Source organism: Suricata suricatta, chromosome 17 (assembly GCF_006229205.1).
Source record: "Suricata suricatta isolate VVHF042 chromosome 17, meerkat_22Aug2017_6uvM2_HiC, whole genome shotgun sequence".
NCBI lineage: Eukaryota > Metazoa > Chordata > Mammalia > Carnivora > Herpestidae > Suricata > Suricata suricatta.
In genome coordinates this window covers 34,203,721-34,224,645 of record NC_043716.1, presented here as the reverse complement: position 1 = coordinate 34,224,645, position 20,925 = coordinate 34,203,721, and the positions used below count along the sequence as shown (strand labels likewise).

Genomic DNA, 20,925 nt, shown 5'->3' with positions numbered 1-20,925 from the left:
GAGGTTCAGGGGTGTAGACAGCCCCATCCTGGGAGTGTGTGGGTGGGGGAGGGGGTGTTAAAGTCCCAGAACGGCTGCATGGTCAGTGGGCTTTAGTTCCAGCTGAAGTTTGTTAAGCACCTGGTACACACGAGGCTCTGTGTCAGACCCTAAGTAAGACAGTTCTTGCCCTCAAGGGGCTCTTAGTCTGGTGAAAAGCACTTGGGTCAGACAGGGTAGGATGTGTATCCTGCCCTTCATCATAACTTATGGAAACATCCCTCAAGGCCAAGGGATCTGGCCTGGAGAAGACAGCATCTTGCTGGGGTCAGGCCTCATGAATGAATGTCACCTTCAAGGGCAGGCAGGAGTATCTGTTGGGGACTGGTAACTAGTATGGGGCCCATTTTGGAGATTGGTCAGAAGGAATTGAGTCCCATGCTCCAGGGACTTGGACTCTAGGCTGACCTGGGACCAAGAACAATGCTCCTTACGGCCACTAGGAGGAGCCAGCGTTCTCAAGTGGGCCACAGGGTGGTGCTCTCTAGGGATAAGGAAGGGAGGGCATCAAAGGTGTCGGGGCCTCCCCCAAACACCTCTCCTGTGACCCTGGGCTACCTCCTTCTCTGTCACACATGAGGTTGTGGCGGTGGAGTGGGCCTCCAGGTTCTACGGAAATAGGCAGATGGTGCATAAATCCAAACCAGACTACTACCATTTCCCAACCAGGAGCGTGAGCAACTTAGGGGGACAGTTGTACCCAATGATTCTACTCATCAGGGCCTCAGTTTCTCCATCTGTGAGATGATTTCTGGGCCCCCATGCTCCAGTTAGAGCAGGGATCCCATAAGCAGGAGGGTCGTGCAGTTTGCAGGTTCCAGCACTGCCCTTGCCCCTTGCCCCTTGCCCTTCCCTGGCGTCTGCAGATGCACACCAGCCCTTCCCACTCTAGAGCTCCCTGCTCCCTTCCCCCCTTTCTGTTCCAGCTTAGGGATGTTCCTTTGTGTGTGTTGTGGGGGGGGGGGTAAGAGGCAGAATCTCTGGGAGACTGGTGACCTCTGTCAAGATGGATGCTCTTGGCATCACCCGAGCCCCTCAATCCACAGTTCATTCCCAAGTACAGATTGGGTTTCCCTCAGGCTCTCTGCCCGCACACACACACCCCAACTCCAGGCCACTCTTCTGCCTGGGCCATCCATGTCAGGAGGGGCCCCAGCACCCTCCAATCAGCCACGCCCGAGGTCTGGGTGTTACGGTCAATAAACCTCCCTTCTTGCCCTTCCCCCTTCCCTCCCACGTGACCAAAAGTCCAGCCACACTTACACGCAGAGTGCGCCCACTTCTCGCTCTCTCGCTGCTCCTGCCCTAGTTCGGGCCTGCATCATTTCTTTCCGGAACCAGTTGGTCTCTCTGACTCCAGTCTGTCCTCTTTCCAATCTATCACCCATCTGTGCTGCTGCCAGAGAGCTCTTTCTAAAACACAAATCTGATTATGCACATCTCTGCTTCAAACTCTTGGCTGTAGCCTTGTGGCCGCAAGATAAATCCAAAGTCTTAATGAGGCTTCCACGTGCGTTCATGGTCTGACCCTTGCTTCCCAGTCCAAGCTCCTCTCCCGGCACGGTCCTTGATCCAGCCATACCACCCTTTCCCTCCCCCCACCCCATCAGTCAGTGTTCTTTCTTTGCGGACATCGCCCCTTCAGCCAAGAATTCTGACCCTGGTTTTTGCTTGGTGAACTTGGACTCCTCCTTGGAGACACAGTGAAGCCTTTCCCAAGTATCCCAGGTGGGGTTCTCATCACACTTCTCGATACCCCTAGGATCTCTCCCCCGCTGGACTCGAAGCCCCTATTTAGCTCCTATCTCCATATCTGATCAATGCTTGATGGGTGGTGGGATACAGCACATGAGTTTTAATGAATGAATGAATGGATTGATGGATGAATATACGAATGGCCTGGGAAACTGTACAGTGGGTCAAAGTCTTCCCACTTTCTCCACGGGAGCCCACTGAGCAAGGGAAAGGCCAGCGTGGCAGGAGATGAGGTGGGGTAAGCGGGGGAGGCCAGACCAACCAGAGCCTTGTGGACCCAACTACGGAGTTTAGATTTCTTTTTTTTCTTTACCGGATCTCAGGTACCCAGAGTTTATCCGTGAGCTCCCACTCCTCAGAGAGTGATGTACCGCCATCGCCCTCATCATGGTCGCTACCGTCTGACCATGTTCTTGGTCCCTCCCTTCGCACACAGTGAGAACCCCAAACAAGTATCTCACGTGAGTCTTCCCTTCTGCCTACATCTCCCTACAGGAGAGTTTGAGTTTCGTTCTCCAAGCAGTAAGAGGTCTTTGGAGGCTTTTAAGCAAGGGAGTGACATAATATGACTTCCATTTTCTAGGGATGGCAGTGTTTGCTCTGGGGAGACTGCACTGTAGGGGGCAAAGTGGGGCTGGGAGGCCAAACGGAGGCTGCTGACAAGGCACAAGTGAGAGATGGGGTGAGCTGGAGGCAGCGGACAGAGGAAAGCGGCCAGTTTGGCATAGATTTGGGAAGGAGAGTAGACCAGACTGGCAGGTGTACAAGACATGAGGATCAAGACAGGAAAAAACCTTTGTGGTGAAGATTCCAGAATTTCTATATAGAAGGACTTGGGGGGGGCAGGTTAGTCAGTTTACTGAAGTGGGGTCAGGGAACTTGTATAGGAGCTGCACACCATTTTTGTTTAGACTGCATTTGTATGGGACAGGCGAAAAGGGATGCTTCTGGAAATAATGGAGGGGGCGGGTGTGCCCCTGCAAACCACTCTAACACTACCACGGGCCACAGGGCCTTTGCATGGAAGGCTCTTGCCTTGCTGGGGCCTTGCAGGAGACTCGAGGGAGCCTTGCAGAAGAGATGACTTCTGCCCTCCTCCCCCAGCATCACTCACTACCATATCTTACTTTCTTTGTAGCACTTGTCAAAGTGTTGGCCTAGTTCTCGGGGGCAGGCCCCTTCTATGGCTTCTGGTGCCTTTTGGGGGCTCCTCTCCATCTCTCCTGCTTCAAGGACCTTGGCAGGTTCTGACAGAGAAGAGCTAAGAACTGAGCCTTTGTGAGATGGTGGTACAGGGGCCCCATCCCAGGGAGGGAGAAACAGGAAGGCCTTATAGACCTTCAGGCTAGAAGGAGCTCAGCCCCAGAAGGTGGTAGCTGTCCCCCTACCCCTAGTGTCTCCCCCTCCCCCAGCTCAGCCAGCTGCTGGAGAGGGAGTCTGGGGAGGAAGGAGGCCGGGTGATTAAGAGCTCTGGTTGTCAGGGCTGGGGCCAGGGGGCACGCCCCCTGGGTGACATTTTCTCGCATTGTGTCCTCAGAACAAAAACGAGTCTTATTTGAGGAGTCGGAGGGGGTGGGGGCAGGGGGGGGGCCCAAGCTGCTGAGTGGAATCGTGGCTCCAGGGAACAGCCATTACTCATCAAAGGCCAGGCTGCCTGCGTCTTTGTGTGCCCTCCAAAGGCCGCCCGTGCCTGGCCACAGGCCCCTGGCCCTAGACTGCCCCCCTCCACTGTCCCACCCTCCCCAAGAACGGGGCTGGAGCGGGGAAGGGGCTGAGGATCTCATGTGTGGGCAAAGGACTGCTACACCCTCAGTAGGGGGGAGGGGTGACCAGGGCGGGCTTCCTGGAAGAGGGGAAGCTAGAGGAGGGAAGGGTTGTGAGCCAAGGGGGTTAAATGGAGTAGGTCGGGAGACCAGGGGGTGAGGGCAGGGAAGGAGGACAGGGCAGAAACTCTAAGGTGTCAGTTCGGCCCCCGGATGCGGAGTCCTAGAGGGGTTGTGGAAGGGGGGCTGCTTCCTGCGAGGATGGCTATTTTGGGGCCTGAATCAAATCAAATCCGCCGGCAGCCCCCAGAGCCCCCAGCAGCTGCGTAGAACAGCTGTCCGGGGCCGAGGCCGCAGAGCGGCTGGAACCTCACTTCCTGCCCCCCACTGGTCTCTCCGGGCTGCCCTGGGGGGTGTGGGCTGCGAGGGAAGGGGGAAAAGGAAGGGAAAGGGCTTTGGTGTGGAGTCAGAAACCTGGGCTAACACCTTACTCGGTTCCACCTCCCGAGCTGTGCTACCTGGGGGTGGAGGCTGGCCTCTTTGTGCCAGTGTTGGAGGTGCTCCAGATAACGGGAAGAGGATCACCCCAGAGCTCTTTCCTGCGCCCTCATCCTCCTTTGAGCCCCTACTAGGTATCTCCCCGGCCCTCACAGTCCCTGCCTGAGTTCCCTGCCCATCCCCACTCTCCCCTGCTCCAGGAAGCCCTCCTAGTCTCCTTTTGATGAGTTGGACCCTTTATCATCTGTCCTCTTTCCCTCAAAGGCTATTTACCAGGTTGCCTTGGTCTCTGTTTGGGGGGAGGGTAGGGGCTGGGGCAAACTCCCCCCATCAGACTGACCATTCTGGGAGCAGGGCGCTTTCAGAGTGAGAGGAGATTTAGCAAGGAAGGGAACAGGGGCTGAGTCATTAGATTAAGTCTCCCAAGGACATTGTGGACGCATCTCCTTCCCTCAAACTTGCTCTGTCTCCCAACAGACCTGGCTGATTTTATCCCTCCAGCTGGACCTCCCAGCCTGGTGTTGACCTCCAGGCACTTGAGGGTGTGTGTTCTGGGTCTGACCTCCAGGCACTTGAGGGTGTGTGCTCTGGGTCTGACCTCCAGGTCTGGCACCTGTTCAGGCTCCTGACTGCATGGAGGGAAGCCCCGCGCATGCATCCCAGCCAGAACACCAGAGGTCAGGGTGCATCTGGGAGCTTGGGGAGAACACGGGTCCCCGCCTCCAGGAAGCCTTCCTGACACAGGCGGGAAGGAGACCCACTCTCTCTCTTTAGTCTACTCTGGCTCAGGGCCAGTCAGTGTCCACGAGTATGACCAAGACTGGAGTGTACCCTGGGGCAGCTCTGTCACTCAGGTCACAAGTCTATGACAGGGTCCCTCATGCCTATCTTGTGCAGAAAGAGCCCCATTGTCCTGGAGGCATAGCTGAAGGGTGAGTTCAGAGCCCAGAGATGTTGGTTGACCACTGGGCTGGTCACTGGCTTTCTGACCGCAGCAGGAGGGAGACGGGGAAAATCCCTGGGCCGTTTGGTGGGGAAAGGGACTGGCTTGCACAGCTGTGCCCACAGAACCATAAGCCTGTAAGCCCAAACAGACACAACCACCCTCACAGAGGTCCATCCATTCCCAAGGCTCCCCAGTGCGAGCACGCGCGTGCACACACATACACACCTGCCGTCAGGACAGCCCAGCAGTGATGACAGCCCGTCCTCCGCTCTTTCCGTGTTCCCCCTGGCAGGTGCTTCATTCTTTCCTTCCCAGAGCTGGTGAGGCAGCACCCCCCCCCCCCGCCACCTTCCGGGGCTCCGGACATAGCGCCAGCAAGGGGAAGCAGGGCAGTGGCACCTGTCCCTGGGGGCAGGGGCCGCCCCTGGAGCCCCACCCACACTGGGATGAGCGCCCAGGGTGCTTTGATCTCCTGTGCTGGCTGTGTTTGTGGTGGGGTCTGCCAAGGTAAACAGAGATCCGCAAACCAGGTCTTTTGGCCAGGTCTGCATTCCTAAAACTTGTTTCCAGATCTAGGGCCCTCCTCCTCCTCCAGGACCCCCTCCCCTAATGAAATTCTCTCTCTTTGCTGAACACCTCGCCTTCTGGAACCTCCCTGTCTCACAGAATTCTGTCCTCACTGAGTTCCTCCCCTCTACCAACCCCGATTCTGAGTCCCCTGGTCTGGGAGAGCAGCATTTTTTTTCCTTCAAGTCATTATGGGCCCCAGAGGGTCTAGTCTACAGTCAGGAGCCCATGAGGATGCTGAGACTGGTCACATTGGTCTGCCTGTGCCCAACACCCCAACCACACACATGCACGCACACGTGCGCAAACAATGCACCCGTTAGCACCACTATGGGGTCTCAGCCTGGGGAGGCTCATCTGGGCTTTTGTAAGGTGGGGAGATTTGGCCACCAATATCTCAGCAGGTCAGGCCACCTGCTTCAAGCAGACCAGAGACTAGAGAGAGAAGTGAATGGCCTCAGGGGGGTGTTTAGTAACCAATTTCTTGATCTGATTGATTTGGGCCCTGAATGTGGATAATGTGGGGTCCTAGGATCTGCCCGCAGGATTATTCACACACATTACTGTTCCCCCCTCTCCCAGCAGGCTTCCTAAGGTGAGGGGCCCCTTCCTCGTTCCCACCTTCTCCCACTCAGGGACGGCCCACCCCGGAGTAGCCAAGCCTTGGTTTGTCAGGAAGTCCCTGGATGTCTGATCTCAGCTATCCCTGCGGTGTGGAGGCCCCACCGGAAGAGAAGCAAGGACCACGGAGTGTGGAGCTCAGGGAGGGAGAGCGAGACCCAAAGAGAAACAAACAGAGACAAAGAGAGAAAGCCCAAGAGGTGAGCAGTGGAGACAGGGGAGATGGGGGGAGGGCAGGAACGAAAGAAGAAATGAGCAGAGGGAAGCGATGGGCGGGAGGGATAGAGACTGAGAGGGAAGAAGTGTGGAGCCAAGAGATGGGAGGAAGGAAGCTATCTGCCTGCCCCCCTCCCACCCTGCCGCAGTGCCAGGCTAAGCTCCAGACACAAACGCATCCCATTGGGCGTCTGGCACCTAACTGCTCTGAGGCCCCCCAGGGCTCACCTGGCCAAGGGTGCTGGAGCGCTCATCACCCATCACCCGGACACGACCCAGGAACACGTGCTGAGAGCCCCACTCTGCAGATGAGTCTGGGAATCAAAAAGAAGGTGGCAAATCTGCCCCAGGGTACCCAGGGAGGGGGGAACTCAGCCCCTCCCTTGCTGTGAACCCCCCCGCCAATACCAGGACCGCACCAACCACCAGGAGTCCAGGCCTGTTGGCAGGAGCAGAGACAGAGATGTGGCTTCCGCTATGCCACGCCAGTGACTATTTGCTGACTGTCTCTTTCATGTCGCTAATCGCCCGGCCCCATCTAATTGGTAATTAGCCTTGAGAGCCCAGCCTGGGCTCGGCTAATTGCTGTTTGTCTCACCCTCATCTCCGGCAGCGGAGCTGTGCCAGCACCGCCGCCTGGGCTCTATCCGGGCTGCTGGCACCCATGCCTGCCACCCTGGAGGATTCTGCGGCCCCACCCTGCTCCGCTCAAACCTCTCCCAGCAGCGATCTCTGCCCCAAGGGCGGTCCCCAGCCGTCCTCTGGGCAGCTGTGAACCGTGGCGCCAGATCTCATCCATATTCCACACCCCGGTCATAGAAGGAGACAGCTCTGAGCCAAAACCACAGGTCCTGCTCTGGAGTGGAGTCTGGGAGGAGGAGATGGCTGACCTGGGACCTGGAGCAGATCTAGGATTTAGCCATCAGGGAAAGGAGGGAAAAGACATTCCAGGTGGAAGGGAAGGCAGGGCGCTGCTCGTAAAAGAAGGCTCCGAGGCAGGGCTGTACGAAGGCTATTCGAGGTCCTAGAGGTGGTTGACCCAGTGTGATTGGAGGGTCTGGCATGTGGAAGAGGAGGCTGGCAAGGCGGGCAGGGATTGGATTAGTGGAGGACTGGATTTGGGTGCCGGACTAAGGAGTTGGGTGCTGGGCAATGGGAGCCACAGAAGGCGCTTGAACTGGGGAGAGGCATGATCTGTCTGCTCTGAGGGGTCACCATGGGGCCATCGGAGGGATGAAGTTTGGAGGGGGTAACTGAGGAGGTTACTGCTTTGGTGCTGGAGGGGAGACTGATTTGAGAAGGCCCCACAGGATTTCTTGACGGGTTAGAAGCAGGAGTCATCGATGGGGACCATATGCCACGACGACCTGCCAAGGGGCATCTCCTTCCTCAGTAGTTCTGTTGGAGAGCCGGGCACAGGGCATCTCATATGTTTTCCATGATTCAGAGTCGCTTGGGAGACCTCCTCTTGAGAACCAACCCTTCCAATCCCTTTAGGAGCCTCCTAAAGGGATCGATCCATTGTCACAAGACTGGCACTGCCTGGGGGCCCCTGTCACGGGCCGGACACCAAGCATCTACTTCTCAGAACTGACCTTGCTTCATGCTCCAACGATCTCCATGGACGCCATTATTATTTTCTTCATTTCTCAGATGACAAAACCGAGGCTCGGAGAGATTAAGTCACTTGCCCCAGGCCACATAGCCAGTAAGTGGCCAAGGCCAAATGCCAACCCGGGTCCAGCTGCTCGGCCAGAACTTCAAGGTTGACTTTAGAGTACCACCCACCCTCCTGTGACAACTCTTCTGGGCTCGGGGTTGTTTTACTGATCTATCTAATCAAAATCGCACCAACTGGTTTGCCTTCTCTACCTGGAATTCTCTCCCTCTTCAACTCGGTCCACACCCTGCTCATCCTTCTGACCCTAGGGCAATGCCTGCCTCTTCCAGGAGGTCACCCTGGATTTTGCAAGCCCTCTCCACACACTAGAGACTATTCATTGAATGTACTTGATTCTGAACCTCACGCCACTTCTTCCTCTCTGCCCCCTTATGGGGCAGGCCTGCCCTGCACACCCCCACAGTGCATTGTGCACATTGCCCTGGATGGCTTGGGAGGGCTTTTCTCCTTTCTCTTTCCTTGCTTTTAATGTTTATTTATTTTTGAGAGTGAGAGACAGAGAGAGAGAGAGAGAGAGAGAGAGCATGAGCAGGGGAGGAACAGAGAGAGAGAGAGAGAGACAAAGAATCTGAAGCCGGCTTCAGGCTCTGAGCTGTCAGCACAGAGCCCAAGGCAAGGCTGAAACCCATGAACCGCAAGTCAAATGTTTAACCCACTGAGCCACCCAGGCACCCCGCCCACACCTTCTTTTCCTTCTCACTGATCCCTTGGTCCTCTTTGGGCTGTCACCACTACCACCCCAACCTGGCACCACGCCCCAGATAAGCACCTGCTCTAGGGATGTGCACTGAACGATCACCTGCCTGAATGCAGGAGGGACCCATTGCTCACCACGCTGGACCCACACATCTCCTGGCTGCCCCCCAAGGCTTCTCCTTTGTTCAGGGGAGCCAGAGGCCAGAGTGGGATAGCTGGAAACAGAGTTCCCCCCCAGTGGTGGCAGGCTGCTAGGAAGATGGCTCTGAAAAGGACCACACGTGATTCGATGAGTGAGTCTTGGTGCTTTTATCGAAACCATCAGTGACATCTTGTGCTCTCCTGGTAGAGCTTTTATTTCCTCCAGCCGTGCTGGCTTCAGGCCCCGGCCCGAAATGCACAAAAATGCACTAGTGCTTTTTCCCCAGCCTGGAGGGGTCTTTGGTAGAAGCCCTTGGAGTTGCAGGAGGATGAGCCCATTGTCCTTTGCCCCCAAGGGGACCCCAGACTAAAGCAATCTGAAAGCCATGGGTTGGAGACCACACGGAAGGCAGGATCCTGGCAAAAGATTTACAACAACGTTTTCAGCTGCAATCAGGAGACCTGTGGGGCCCTTAGAGGTCCTTGGGAGCTGCTGAGGGGGGTAAATGGGCACCAACTACCTTAGTCTTTCTTATACATGTTCTCCCATTCCTGGCTCTTGTAGTCACTGTAGACATGGGCCCTCCAACAATCAGGCCTGGGTTCAGGCCGGCTCTGCCCCTTATGGCCTGCATAGCCCTCCCTGGCAGGTTACCTTAACCTCTCACCTGCAATGTAGGGCCGATGACAATAATCACATCCACTTCATGCTGGGCTGTGATGGTGATAAAATCCATAACCTGGGCGCCTGGCTCTCCATAGGACTTTATAAAATTAGCTTGAGTTATTTTAACCGTCTGCTTGTTTCTTGTGGTTTTTGAAATTCTTGCCAGCCTATCTACAGGGCTTAGGTCAAAGCTTGACACAAGGCCGGAAAATGCAGAGGATATCCCACTATCTGTCCTGCTTCCCCGGAAGCCCTCTTTCTGGCCAGCCAGGGGTCTGGGCAGAGAAGTGGAGAGCCAGGTGTCCCATGGCCTAGTGCTTCCGGGAGACCCCTCGGCCTTCCCACCTCTGAGAACATTAGGCCTTTGAGACACGGTCCCAGCCTGTCCCCCACCCCCCCAGCCTGACAATGGGGGCTTCAGAGGGCCCCGGTGGCAGGACACAGCCCCCTCTGTGACTTGGAGCTGAGCGCCAAGCTGGTAAACCTCCGAGAACGGATTCCTCAAGGGGTAGAGAAGGACAAAGGGAGGGGGCTGTGTCCTGGCCCCTCAGCCGGGCCCTGACCTGAGGAGTGGTTGCTGCTGGGGGCTTGGACAAAGGTCCCCTCTTCCCGCGCTCTGTCCTCTTGGCACCCACCAGGGCATGGTGCAAACAAGGGTCTGTCCCAAAGCCAAGGAGGAAGACACGAGGCTGGAATGCAGTAGGGGTCACCTCCAGGTTGGAACGCAGCACCCACAGCGCTGTGGCAGGGAGGTGGAGACTGATGGAGGTGGAGGTGGAGGAAGGTGTAGACGGGGCGGGCCGCCGTCTAGGGGACGGTCTCCCAGACCTCGTCATGGCCCCACAGTCCCAGACACCCTGGCCCCCTTCCTTGTGCTATGAGTCCTCAGCCTCTGGACCGTCTCTTGGACACCATCTCCATCTTTCCCAGTTCTTGTCTCTCCCTCAGTAGTACTCCCTTTCTGTAGTAACCAAGCAGTTGGCTTCACTGGGCTCTATTCAGTTTTAGCAGAGGAATTCCAGAACATGTAAAGACTCTCTTCCCTCATCAAGGTCAGTGTCCAGATGTCACATCCCCTACCCTCCAGCAGGGTGAAGAGATGTCTCTGAACCAGGAAGTCCACCTTCCTCTAATAGCACTGGCTCTTCAGGCCCCCCCCACCACTAGCTAACACACTGAGCCTCTACTATGCATCAGGTCTTATGGCACTTCCTCATTTAATCCCCTGATGGTCCCAGGAGGTAGGTGCCATGATTATCCCCAATATAGAAAACTGAAGCTTAAGGAGATTAAGCAACTTACCCAAGGTCATACAAATAGGAAGAGTGGCAGAGCTGGGATCTGGACCCAAGGGGCACTGCCCCCTGGGATTCATTCACCTGAAGCGGAAGCTGGGGAATGATACCCTAATCTCTCCAAGAGGCCAAGTGTGCGGGGACCAATGGATGCTTGGCTCCTATAAGGAATTCTAGCTGATAAAGGTAACAAGGATGATAGAAGGATGAGGTTGATGCCAGTGAGAAAGCTTGTATCAATGAGGAGGTGAGCCTAGGAAATTCCTTCCTAGGAGTCATGAAGTTGTTGGTTCATTGACTCCATCTTCCATCTAATGAGCTCAGTAGAGGACAGTGGTAAAGAACTTGAGCTCTGGAGCTCTCAGTCCAAAACTCGTCTCTGCCACGATTCGCTGTGTGATCTTGAGCAAGTGGGTTCACTTCTCTGGCCCTCACGTTCTGCATCAATAAAACACCCTCCCAACACACACACACACACACACACTCAAATACATGTAAGCACACATACACATGAATGCACATGTACACATTTCCTCACATACATACTTGCTTCATTTACAACATAGCATAGCAGCCAAAATTTAGGTTTTGGACATAGACTGACTTCACTTGAAACTTTGTGACCTTGAGTTGGTTAAAAAGTCTCTTAGTAAATCCAGACTCTCAATAGTATTTACCTTACAGAGTTGTTGGGGTACTAGCTGACGCATTGTATTAGTCAGGATTCTCCAGAAAAACAGAATTGTGTGTGTTGGGGGCAGAGAGCAGAGATATGGTAAGGAAGTGGTAAATCTAAAATCTGCAGGGTAAGCGGGCAAGCTGGAGACCCAGGGAAGACTTGGAGTTCGAGTCCAGAGGCAGTTTGTTGGCAGAATTAATTCTTGCTCCGGGAAGGTCAGTCTTTGTTTCATTAAGGTCTTCATCTAATTAGGTGAGGCCCACACACACCATGGCGGATAACCTGCTCTATCTAAAGATTTATTTATTTCTTGTTTAAGTTTATTTATTTATTTTGTGTGTATGTGTGTGTGTGTGTGTGTGTGTGTGTTAGAGAGAGAGAGAGAGAGAGAGAGAGAGAGAGAGAGAGACAGACAGACAGAGACAGAGACAGAGACAGAGATGGGGCGGGGGGGAGCAGGCAAGTGGGGGTGGACGACCCTGGGACTGTGACCTGAGCTGACATGAAGAGTCAGCTGCTTAACCCACTGAGCCACCCAGGCTACCGACTTAAATGCTAAATCGCATCTAAAAAATACCTTCAACAAAACATTCGGAGTAACGTTTGGCCAAATAGTCTGGCCATTGCGGCCCAGCCAACTTGACACATAAAATTAACCATCATCCTCAGGGACAAACTACTTACCAGTGTGCTTGACACATTAAAAAATTAAAAAATGATTAAAAAAAAAAGAATGAGCACTCAATAAATGTTAGCTATCGCTATTCCTTCTCCTGCTGGCCAGGTGCTTGGCTACATTGCCAAAGTTAAAAAGATCTAATGGGGTACCTCTTCCTCATAGAAACTAGTAGAGGAAGTGGACATGGACAGATGCAATGTTATAGATACTGGGAGAAGGCCTGTGCAAACAGCTTTGGCTACATTTACTGCGGAGGAGGTGACCTTATCCGGGACTTGAAGGTTACATAGGAGCCTGTAAGGGAGGTGGGCAAAGGAAAGGTAAAAAGCCATCCCAGCTAGGGAATAGCAGATGTAAAGTGCTCTAGCACAGAGGAAGCAACATGAAGGAAGCAGTGTGTGTGTTGTAGCCGAAAGGTACCAGGTCTGGCTCTCGTGTGAGATGCCAGTAGGGTATAGGTAGGGATAGCAGGAGGTGAGGCTTCACCGAGGGGCAGCGCCTCTGAGATCCTGGCTGGACCTTGATGCCCCTCCAAGGACTCAACATTTTCTCTTAGGGACAGAGGGAAACCAGTGAAGAGCTTTAAGTAAAGGCAAGGCCTGAATTATATATAAGATGCTCTCAGTAAGTGGATCCTAGGAATTTAGGTTGGACGTGAGAAAGAATTTCTGATGACCGGGGACCCTGGGGATTTCTGACGGGGGAAATGGGGGTGATTGTTGTCGATGCTGAAGGAGCGAGTGGACAGCTCCCTTGGTGGAAGTGAGAGCTGAGCACGGAGACTTGATCCCCGTAGGAACAGAGTTTAGCCATAGGACGTGAGACACATTCCCGGAGATCCTGCCGGCCGCGGGGATGTGGACCGTGATCAGGGATGTGTATGTGTGTGCGCGTACCGGATGGTGAGGACACGTGGGGTGGTGAAGGGAGGAGGTGTACCCAGCCATCCCTCCACTGGAAACCAGAATCCTCTCCTAAGAATGAAGCAGAGACAGGGATGGGGAGCACATGAGCCTCTTGCTTCGGGAGCCTGCCTGAATCTTTTGCTACCCAAACAACTTGAAAGTACAGACCTGGAGTCTCGTCTGCTACTGTGGAAGGTTCTAGAACAGCCTGCAGTGGAATTCCTTAGGGGTCCTTGGTAAAATGCAGATTTTGATGCCTGGGGCAGGGGTAAGGGGCAGGGGGCGCTGAGACTTTTCATTTCTAATGATATTCCCCCTTCCCTGTGAGGCTGGTCACCTGATGCGGATGCTGGTGGCCCAGGAACCGCACTCTGAGTGGCAAGGATCTAGAAGAGGGGTTCTTTATCCTGGCTGCACACTGCAGTCACCTAGGGAGAGTATAAAAGGGGGAGAAAGAGAGGGGTGCCAGGGCCTCACTTCAGACCAATTAAATCAGGATGTTTAGGGGTAAAGCCTGGGCATCGATAATTCTGAAACTCCCTAAATGATCCTGACGTGCCGTAAAGAAAAACTGATCCAGAATATGCTCATTCAGCCTGGGGCAGGGGGTTCAGAACTTCCCTCCCAGTGGATAATCTAGAAATAGCCTGCGAGCCACACAAAGCTTTAGCCCACGGCCCCATGAACCACATTCCTCGTCACCCCAGAAGGGTAACTGAGGGGTATCCATTTCAGGAAGGGGAAGGGGCAGGAAGGGCAGCCCCCTCTCAACTCTGTCCCCACCAGCCGCTTGGAAAGTGGCTTTGTCCTGTGTTTGAAGCACAAGGCTAAATATAGCCCGGGCTGGGGGCTGAATTCAGGCTATTGAGGGAACAGGGCTCTCTGTTGCCCTGCCCCAGGCCCAGGCTGCAAAGAGCCGGAGAAGGAGGAGGCTGGGAAAGGAGGGAGCAGGGGTGGGAAGGCAGAGTGTGGGCCCTCCCAGAGGGTAGGGATGGGTGGGAGAGAGTCGGCCTGTGGAGTTGGAAGGGAGAAAACCGGGCTATTGCATCTTCAAAAAGGAGGGTGCAATACAGGAAAGACGGTGGGGTTTTCCTTACCTTGTGCTGTGGACTGAACAACACTCCTGCCCCCCATTCCTAATCCCCAGTGTGACTACACTTGGAAATATCTATACGTGGCCTATAAGGAGATAATCCAGGTTAAGTGAGGTCATAACGGTGAGGCCCTGATCCCACAGGATTAGTGCCCTTATAAAAAGAGACACCAGGGGGCACCTGGGTGGCTCAGGTGGTTAAGCGGTCGACTCTCGATTTCCGCTCAGGTCATGAGCTCACGGTTCTGGGTTCGAGTCCCATGCTGGGCTGTGCACTGATGGTGCAGAGTCTACTTGGGATTCTCTCTGTCCCTTCCTTGTTCATGCTCTTTCTCTCTCTCTCTCTCTCTCTCTCTCTCTCTCTCTCTCTCTCCCTCTCAAAATAAATAAACATTAAAAAAGAGAGACACCAAAAGAGCCCCCCCCCAATATTCCCCCTTGCATGCACACATGGAAGGAAAGGCCGTCTGCAAGCCAGGAGGAGAGCATTCACCAGAAACTGAAATGGCTAGACCCTTGCTCCTGGACTTCTAGCCTTCAGGACTGTAAGAAAGTCAATTCCTACTGGTTAAGCCACCCAGTCTACCATATTTTGTTATGGGCAGCCAGAGCTAATATCTCTTAGAAGCACAACCTGCTTGCCCGTCCCCTTATCATACTTTCGCCGTTTCTCCCAGAATCAACGTCCCTTCCGGAAACTTCTTTAAAGGGGAATCTTTCACTTCCTTAAAGGATGGTCACTGCGGTTTCCACCCGACACGCATGAGGAAGTTCTTGGAGTCTAGCCACCATCTCTACAGCTGCAGCTAGGTATGTTTAAGAGCAGAACTTCTCAACCCATAAAAACACGTCTTTCCTCCCCCCCCCCAAGATGTTTATTTATTTATTTTGAGAGAGAGAGAGAGAGCACGCACACACAGTGGGGGGTGGGGCGGGGGGCAGAAGAGAAAGAGAGAGAGAGAGAATCCCAAGCAGGCTCTGCATGACAGCACAGAGCCCAATGTGGGACTCAAGCTCATGAACCACTAGATCATGACCTGAGTCAAACGCTTAACCGACTGAGCCACCCAGGCGCCCCCAAAGCACATTCCTTTGTTGAAGAAAGAGGCTTTGGGTAGGCACAGAGGTAGGGGTGGGAGTGGGGGACACAGCTGTCCCTCTTATGGGGGGGGCCAGACCCAGCCCTGGCCTCCCGCCCAGCCAGTCCCCTTACACACAGCCCCTCAGGCAGCCAGGCACCCCTGTGGCACATAAGCATTCCTGGTCCTCAGCTTGGTACCAACCCCACCCTGAGGAGTGTGGGCTCTGTGGCTCGTCCCCACCGGCCTGCAGTGTTTAAGTGGTGAATTTGCACAGCAGCCAGGCCAGAGGCACATTAAGGATTAACTTCCTGGCAGCAGCCAGCCTGGCCCAGCCTTCCTGTTAGAATATTCTGTGGGCAGCCTCTACCCAGAGACACAATTCTGCAAAACCACAGCCCCCTCCCAGGCCTGGGCTGCCACCTGTTCAGCCACTGAAGCCCCCCTGTGGCACCCAGGCAAGGGCAGGTCCCACACCTCTTGCCAAGGCCCTTCCAGATGTCTTCCAGCTGCTGGCCAGAGCCTTGAGGGGTCTGGGGGGTGGGGAGTGGTCTCTGCTCTGCTGTCTCAGCTCCCAGGACCGATGCTTCATGAAGTCTAAGGAAGGGGCTCACTGGTCTGATTACCTTATGGAACGCATATCCTGCTCCATGCAGTTCCCAGACTAGATTTAAGCGGTTGGGGAGGGACCTCTCAACTTCGACTTCGAGTTCCCAGCCCTAGAGAAGACAGTCCCTACCGCTCAGGGCGGGCCCGGGCTTACAGGGGAGATGTGGCCCCTGTGCTCGGGGCTCCCAATCTGACCAGGGATGTGGACATCCTCAAGACGGGTGAAATGACGGCAGGAACGTCAGGGTTGGGAGAGACAGGGAGGGGATAGCTCTGCTGGGCTGGGGCAGATGTGGTGAGGGGAGGGGGGTGGCTGAGAGATGCCAGGGAAGAAGAGGGCATGGTGACCCGGTCTAAGTTGGTTTCACTGCAGACTTCTTTTAAAAGTCACCAGGAAAGCCCCAAAGGTAGGATCTGTGCTGTAGGAGGGTGGGGTGGGGAGGGCTCTGCCTTGTGTCCTATGGGCCTGGCCGTGGCTGCTCCTCCCCTTGCTCCCCCAACTGACAGATTGGCTTCCGGGTCACCCAGGAGCCCAGCCTGTCTCCCAGTAGCGGGCTGGCCGGGCCCCGGGTGTTTTCCTCCATCCCTTCACTCTGTTCCCCTCACACTGCTGGCCTCACAGCCCCAAGTAAGCAAGAAAAGCCGCCCCTGTGGGGGGGTGGGGGTGGGTAGTCAGAGTGTGGAGGGGAGGGGGAGCCATTAGGGAGCTGAGTTGCTGCAGGACTAGAGGAGTCTAATCGATGGGCTCATGTTATATTTATCAGCCACAGTACTTAGGCGCTGCCCTGAGCAGGACTAATGGTCTCCCCATTGGAGACGCCATTACAGGAAGTGTAGGGGGAGGGGCCGGGGTGCTGAGAGGAGATGGGGACCTGGCAAGGTTTACTTCTCTTGGTGGCCGCCCCCAACCCCACCACGGGGGCAGCTGTCCTGCAGGCTGAATCCACAGAGGGTGTCCCAGGCTTTTCCTCTCCTCCACTGACTGGGAGGAGCTACCCAGAATCCTCGGCCAGAGGTCACCCCAGTCAATCCTCTGTGTCCCCTTCAGGGCAGTTTCTGCCTTGACCCTTCCCACTTACTTGAATGAAGCCACGCCCCCTCCACCCTCCGCTGTTTGAGTGACAACCACGTGGGCCAACCAAGTGGCTCAGCCTTTCCTGGGGGTGGAGTCGGCAGTGGTTGCCATGGCGGTGTTTGGGGTGGTGGGTGGAGAGGGGGCGGATACTTCCTGTAATGGTCTTAATTGCTCATTTATTTAGGGCAATTAGTCCCTGGCGACCCTCCCTTCCTTGACCCCAGCAATGCCTATTCTCAGCTCACACAACATTCCACCAAGATGGGGTGGGGCCCAGTCCAGAATGAATCAGAAGACAGGGGCCAGGGAGGCAGGGCCCTCCCAAAGTCTGAGACGCTCCCAAGGCTGAGAATCCATATTTAGAGGCTGACCTGGTCTGACCATTCCGTGCCCTGTCGCTGGTCCCTGCTCCCAGCATGCTCTTGGCCCTTTCTGGCCACTCATTCAACTCTGAGGGTGGACCCACCCCTCGGCACTCCCAACGTTGGTGGCCTGAAGACACCGCACTCTCCACCAGTGGCACCACTGTCTTCCCAGCCAGGCTCCCCCCCCCCCCGCCCAGTCACAGTTGGCTCCGGCAGGGTTTTGCACCCTCCTTCTCTACAGGCAGCTGCTCCAGTATCTGAAGCTCCCAGGGGTCCCTTCATGTGCGACCACCATGCACCTACTCTCCGTGACTACACAGGGCCCCTCATTCTAGACCTCAGATCTACATTCCTGTACCCTGCTCCCTAGAACTTCTTAGGACTCCTAGAACGTTGGCTCCAGAAGGATCTTATTTCCCTGATGAGGGAAACTGAGGCCTGGAGAGAAAATAAGCCCAGGGTTTCTGGGTGAGTTAGAGGCAGAGCCAGGACTAGAACCCAGTGCTGTTGATTCTCAGCCTGGGGCTTAGGGACACCACTCTGACCTCTCCTTCAAACTCCGCTTAGCCCACCCCTTCCTCTGGCCCCACCCCTCTTGTCCATCTTCATCCTGTCCTGACAACAGAGCCTCCAGAACGCCTCCCATCTCAACTCCTCAGAAACTCTCTGGTTGAGACTCCAGCTCTGCTGCTTTTCCAGGCCATGGAAGCTTTTCCCTGCCTTCTCCACCCCCAGGTTTTCCTCTATCCTCTGGACCCCAGACTCTTCCTCTGTGGTGGGGCTGCTGGGGCAGCCTCCCCTCCTGGGCCAGGTTGTACCTGTGGGGACTTCCAGTTCGGCCCCTTTTCCCAGAGGCTTGTTGGTCAAAAGTTGAAGCAAGCTCCTGGGGCCCCTAGAATCAGACTCCTTAGTTTTTCCTTTTGGGGTGGGAGCCCTCTTTGTAGGCCAAGCCACATGAGAGTCTGGAGACCTTTGCGAGGGGTCTGGGGACTTTTCCTTAGCCCCCTTCTCTGGGCGTACCCATCCCGACACTTCTTCCCCTCCACCAGTGCCAGCCACACCAGCTTCCCTCCTTGTCTGAGCCCCTTCCTGGGCCCCTGGGGAAGTCCCTTGGTGTGGAGGTGCCCAAACGCTTAGGGATAGGAGGTTGTGGGCAGGGCCTGGACTCAGTCTCGGTGTCCCCTTGGCTGTGGGACAAAGAGAGCCATGTTGGGGGTGACCTCACGCTTTGGGCATCCTCCTGCTGGACAAAGGGCTCAATTGTTCCCCAGCCTGGAGGCAGGAGGTAGAAGGATGACACTTCAATCCCTGGACCCTCTTTAGAGACCCTGTGCTTTGGGCTGGGGCAGGCTCCGTGTGGGGGCGATGGGCTGGCGCAGGGAGGCAGGCAGGCCCTTTGGAGGGAGGCTGACCCAATGTGGAGGGCAAGAGAAAAGCTTGGAGTATCTGTCAAGTCCTTCCTAGAATCTCACCTCCACCTCAGGACGCTGAAGCCCACTGCTCTGAAGTTAGAGGCAAACACTCTGTTTTCCTTTTTTTCTAGCTGTGACCTCTCTTTGGGGCAGGGTGGAGGTTTCTCTCCTATTCCCTGGGAGAACCGTGGTTTTCATTTTTTTTTCAATAGTATCAGGACCCCTCACCGTGAAATCTTCCTAGAAGTCTGATCGGGAAAGCAGAAGACCGTGGAAACTTCTTTGGCTGAGGTGGTAGGGCCTCCCGTCCCTCACCCCTCCCACCCCTCCCACCCTGCCTGTGGCAGCATCTAAGTGGGACCGGGGGAGGCCACAAAGTCTTGTTTGAAAACCACTGCTTTAAACACTTGTGTTTTTTTGCGGCTTCCTCAGCATCCAGGGGCCAGGCTTCAAATCTGGTTGTTAGAGAAATAAACGGGGGCGCCTGGGTGACTCAGTTGGCTAAGCGTCCGATTTTGGCTCAGGTCATGATCTCGCAGTTTGTGGGTTCGAGCCCCATGTCGGGCTCTGTGCTGACGGCTCAGAGCCTGGAGCCTGCTTCAGATTCAGTGTCTCCCCCTCTCTCTGCCCCTCCCCTGCTAATGCTGTCTCTCTCTGTCTCTCAATAATAAAATTTTTTAAAAAGTTAAACAAATTTTAAAAAGGAAAGAAATGAATGGATGTCTCTGTCCCATCACTTATGTGCTATAAGGTTTTGTGCTCAGTTCTCATCAGGGGCTGGTCTGGGACCAGATAACCCCTGCTCCCCGCCACCCCCTTCAGAGGCTCCCTCTTGATTATGCCAGAGCTCTCCAGCGTCCCCAGGTGGGAGGGGCCAGAGAAAAAGACATCTACAGGCGCTGGGGAAGGGACAAGCCAAGTGGGGACGTGTGTGCAGAGGTGAGCACGGTCAGCACACATAATCTGCCAACAGCCTGGACCCCGAGGAGTCCTGAAGGCAGAGTGTGAAGCGTCACAGAGCACTGAGGGTCTCCCCACCCATCTTCCCTTCCTCCTACATGAACCAAGGGCCCTGATTCCAGCCCTGGCTCTACTATTTACTACCATGGACTCTGGGGCAAGTCATTTCCCTTCTCTGGGCCTTACTTTCCTCCCTCGTAAAAGTGAGAGAGTAGGGCTGATGGGACATCCCAGGCCCCAGGGCTCTGAGCTGTGCTCCCACTGTGGGACAGGGACTAGGGGCAAGGCCCAGAGTTGGCTGCCAGGGTGGAATGGGAGGCTACAGAGAAAGGGGGGGATGTAACCCTTGCCCTGGAAAAGGTTCATCAGGATGTTGTAGGAGAGAAGGATAGGGAGACAGAGCCTGGCCCATCCTGCAGGGTCTCCTCTTGTGCCCTTGGTTGACTGCTGGGCTCTTGGTTTGGAGTCTGTCCTGGGGCTAGGCAAGACGTCAGCGCCCTTTGTCCCACTGCTCATTATCCTTTGTCACCTTGCCCATGACGTTCTATGATCCTACCTCTCCCTGAAAATGAACTTCCCTCCAACACACGTGTTCTTTCCTCATCCAGCTCTCCCTGGACTTTCATAATTCTCCTCTTCCTGGAAGTCCTCCCTGATCTACACTTCCTGTCACTCCCCACTGGCCTGGGTGCATAGACCCCTGAGCTGACGACCATCAGGGCCCTCCGCGTGTGTTGTCATCATCCTTTCAGTTAGAAGCGCTTTGAGGATAGGGACCCTGTCTTTTGGTCCTGGAATGTCCACTTCCTGGCTCGCAGCAGGGCCCTGTGGAAGGAAGGACCCAGAAGGGAGCACTCAGTTTGGGACTGGGGGAGACTGGCCTTGTGTGCGCTTGGCCAAGCAAACACTCTAGACCATCGAACTTGCCCCCAAGCACACAGGCATCTAGACAGCTCGGCACGGACACACGCGCACACACACACACACACACACACACACACACACACACACATACACGGCCTCGAGCCAGCGCCCCTCTCACGCCGCAACCCCCCACAGGAGGTGGGGTGGGCTGTGGGGGAGGTGGAGGGGACTGCCCTCCAGATGTTGTTGGAAATCCAACACGTCCCCTCTACCCCTCCCTCTCCCACTTCCCATTCCATTTCCCCTAAATATTTACTGAT

The 20,925-nt window shown here is 55.2% G+C and overlaps 1 long non-coding RNA gene across 2 annotated transcripts; it reads left to right on the top strand.

The window, feature by feature from the left end:
* Positions 1-2,146: 2,146 nt before the first annotated feature.
* LOC115282932 lies at positions 2,147-19,191 on the top strand. Of its 2 annotated transcripts, none has more exons than XR_003904808.1 (4): positions 2,147-2,255; positions 6,154-6,389; positions 14,919-15,051; positions 18,994-19,191. It is a non-coding gene; the product is annotated as an uncharacterized LOC115282932 (long non-coding RNA). The 2 variants fall into 2 exon arrangements; XR_003904807.1 differs by having other exon boundaries at positions 6,151-6,389.
* The last annotated feature ends 1,734 nt before the right edge of the window (positions 19,192-20,925 follow it).